This window comes from Apium graveolens, chromosome 9 (assembly GCF_009905375.1).
Source record: "Apium graveolens cultivar Ventura chromosome 9, ASM990537v1, whole genome shotgun sequence".
In the NCBI taxonomy this organism is placed as follows: Eukaryota; Viridiplantae; Streptophyta; class Magnoliopsida; order Apiales; family Apiaceae; genus Apium; species Apium graveolens.
In genome coordinates, this window is record NC_133655.1 from 212,602,167 (window position 1) to 212,605,699 (window position 3,533).

A 3,533-nucleotide genomic window follows, 5' to 3' on the forward strand; every position below is an offset into this window, starting at 1 on the left:
AGACTGTAGGCTTGCTACCTTCTTCTAGAATAATTTTATGCATGCAGTAAGAAGGGTTGATTCCCTTGATATCTGCTATAGTCCATCCAATTGCCGATTTGAACTCTCTCAGAATTCTCAAAAGCTTTTCCTCGCCGCTACCTGAAAGGTCAGATGCAATAATAATAGGCAGAGTAGATACATCACCTAAAAAAGCATACCTCAAATTTCAGTTAAAGGCTTAAGCTCAAGAGAGGGGGTTTCCTCAATAGAAGGCTTGAGGCGTTTAGGAGCTTTTTTCAATTCTTCCATTCCAAGAGATTCAAAAGGCACATCAATCTTCCTTTTCCAGGGAGAAGCATTCAAATATTGCAATTGTTCTTCACCTTCGTCATCTTCACTATCTGAATTCCCCAATAAGTCTTTTTCTAAGGCATCAGACCTTAGAAATTGATCAAGTTCTGATGTGACCACCGAATCGACCAACTCCACTTTTAAGCACTCCTCATTATCAGTAGGAAATTTCATAGCATTGAACACATTAAAGGTAACATCCTGATCCAGCACTCGCATTGTAAGCTTACCCTTATGCACATAGATCAAGGTTCGGCCAGTTGCCAAGAAAAGCCTTCCCAAAATTATGGGAATCTTCTTATCCTCCTCGAAATCAAGAATGACGAAATCGGCAGGGAAGTTGAGTTTATCCACCTTGAGCAAGACATCCTCCACAATACCTCTCGGATATGTAATAGAACAGTCGGCCAACTGCAAGGTCATATAAGTCAGTTTAGGATCAAGTAGATCCAACTGCTTGAAGATTGACAAAGGCATCAGATTGATGCTAGCTCCCAAATCACATAAGCATCTGTCAAAAGACACTTTTCCAATAGTACATGGAATAGTGAAGCTTCCTGGATCTTTAAGCTTTGGAGGCAACTTCTGTTGCAGCAAAGCACTGCATTCCTCCGTGAGAGCGACAGTCTCTAAATCATCTAGCTTTACCTTTCGCGATAGAATACCTTTCATAAACTTTGCATAATAGGCATCTGCTCGAGAGCCTCAGCGAAAGGTATGTTGATATGAAGTTTCTTGAACACCTCCATGAACTTCTCAAACTGCTTGTCCAGCTTTTTTTCTGCAGCCGCTTAGGAAAAGGCGGTGGAGGATAGATCTATTTCTCCCTTGTATTACCCTCAGGCGGAGTGTGCTCAATAGTAGTCTTCCTTGGTTCCACTTCTTCATCCTGCTACTTTACTTCTTTCTCAGCCCCAGCTTCTTCAGTCAACTCTTGAGTTTGTTCAGGATTCGCAACCTTCCCAGACCTCAAACTGATTGCCTTTACCTGCTCCTTAGCTTCCTTCTTTCCTGGCACTTCAGTGTCACTAAGCAATGTACCAGGTTGACGATTTATCAAGGCATTGGCAATTTGCCCAATCTGATTTTCTAAGGTCTTGATGGAAACAGCTTGACTCTTGCACATGAGCTTCAACTCCTCTAATTTAGATTTTTCATTAGCTTGTTGTAGCTGGAGTTGTTGTTTTGGTGCATACTGCGGTTGCTGAAAACCAGGGGGTTGTACTCCTTTGTTGGATACTGCTGATAAGGCTGTTGAACCGCATTCTGAGCATTGCTCCAACTGAAATTAGGATGATTATGGTTGTTAGGATGATAGGTGGCTGACACAGGTTGCTGCGATTGCTGAAAGTTGCTCACGAACTGAGCTGATTCACTAGAAATTGTGCACTGAACAGTCTCATGGGAACCAACACAAAGCTCACAGACACTAGTGATTTGATTAACTCTATAATAAGCCAAAGTGTCCACCTTCATTATCAAAGCCTTAAGTTGGGCAGCTATAGCAGTTGCTGCGTCCAACTCCAGAATTCCTGATACTTTTCCCTGAGTCAGTCTCTGGGAAGGATTCTGGTACTCATTAGCAGTCATCAGTTCAATAAGTTCATAAGCTTCATCATAGCTCTTAGCCCACAAGGCTCCTCCTGATGCTGTATCAAGCATGGGTCTAGAAGTAGCACCCAATCCATTGTACAAACAGTTAATAATCATCCAATTAGGAATGCCATGGTGTGGGCACTTCCTTAACATCTCCTTATATCGATCTCAAGCCTCACACAGAGATTCTCCAGTTTGCTGCGCGGACTGGGTAAGAGCATTCCTGATTGCTGCAGTTTTCTCCATGGGGAAGAATTTAGTGAGAAACTTTTAAGCAAGATCTTCCCAAGTGGTGATAGACCCTGCTGGTAGAGAATGTAACCAGCACTTAGCTTTGTCCCTCAGAGAGAATGGGAAGAGTTGTAGCTTGATATCATCTTCAGTCACATCATTGAACTTGAAAGTATCGCAGATCTCGATGAAATCCCTGATGTGCATGTTGGGGTCTTCGGTAGGAGAACCCCCAAACTGAACTGAGTTCTGTATCATCTGGATCGTGCTTGACTTGATCTCAAAAGTGTTAGCCCTGATGGCTGGTCTAATGATGCTAGACTAAATGTCATTAATCTTAGGCTTAGAATAGTCCATCAAAGCCTTCAGATTTTCTACTTGATCACCCATAGCTACTACAATTGGCTCTTCAACATTCTCTTCTTCTTCTACCTTCTTTTCTTCCTCAAAAACTTCCCTACAAACTACCACAAGTTATTCCTCAGCTTTATCTAGTATTCTCTAACAAGTACGCGAATGCGTATGCATACACCCTCGCTAGATCACCTGAATTAAAACAAGGAAACAAATAAGTAACAATGTCTGAGTCAATGAACTTTAACGACCACTGATGGAAAGCACATAAACTAATATTTAACACTGCAGTCCCCTGCAGCGGCGCCAAAAACTTGTTAGTCGCTAAATACGCGCTAATATTACACGCAAGTATACGCGTTCGTAAGTAGTATAAGATATAAATCAGATTTGATCCCACAGAGACTGTATTGGTTAACTAATTAATTCATGCACTTAAGCAACAATGTATGGTTATTATTCAATGCTAAGACGATAACAAAGTGAGGTTGTTTATAACTAAGAATTAAACTAATTATTGAAACTACGAGAATAAGATAGACTGAGTTAATATATATATATATGACAAACATGGGATTCTAACTTCATTAAGTACTTCATTCAATAGCCTTATTGTTCTTAACCTTAGCATGCAATGTTGATTACACTAATCAGACAACACAAAACTGATAAACGCCAACTTTCGTTGCACGAGTACCATTCTACCAAACATCCACAGAAGAGATAGAAGCTAAATAGGCACCAATTATATTGAGACCCTATATGTCTATAGAATTTGACAACATAATGGTTTAAGCACAAGTTATCTATCTTGATTATATAGGGCAAGTAAGATGGTTAAAATTACCTACGAATCATGCATAACAATACATGAACCTAGCATGGCAAGTTCTAGATCCTTAAATTCACTTTCGCTTCATTAAGAATTAACACACTATCTTATAAGTTCGCGACGCTCACAAGACGAATACGCACAACCAATACTAGGATATCATACAATCACCACACACTAAGGCATC

General features: G+C 40.4%; 1 non-coding gene across 1 annotated transcript; it reads left to right on the plus strand.

Moving 5' to 3' along the window:
• The first annotated feature begins 2,053 nt into the window (after positions 1 to 2,053).
• On the plus strand, positions 2,054 to 2,160 carry LOC141688690 (small nucleolar RNA R71). The gene has a single exon (XR_012562123.1). It is a non-coding gene; the product is annotated as a small nucleolar RNA R71 (small nucleolar RNA).
• Positions 2,161 to 3,533: the final 1,373 nt, after the last annotated feature.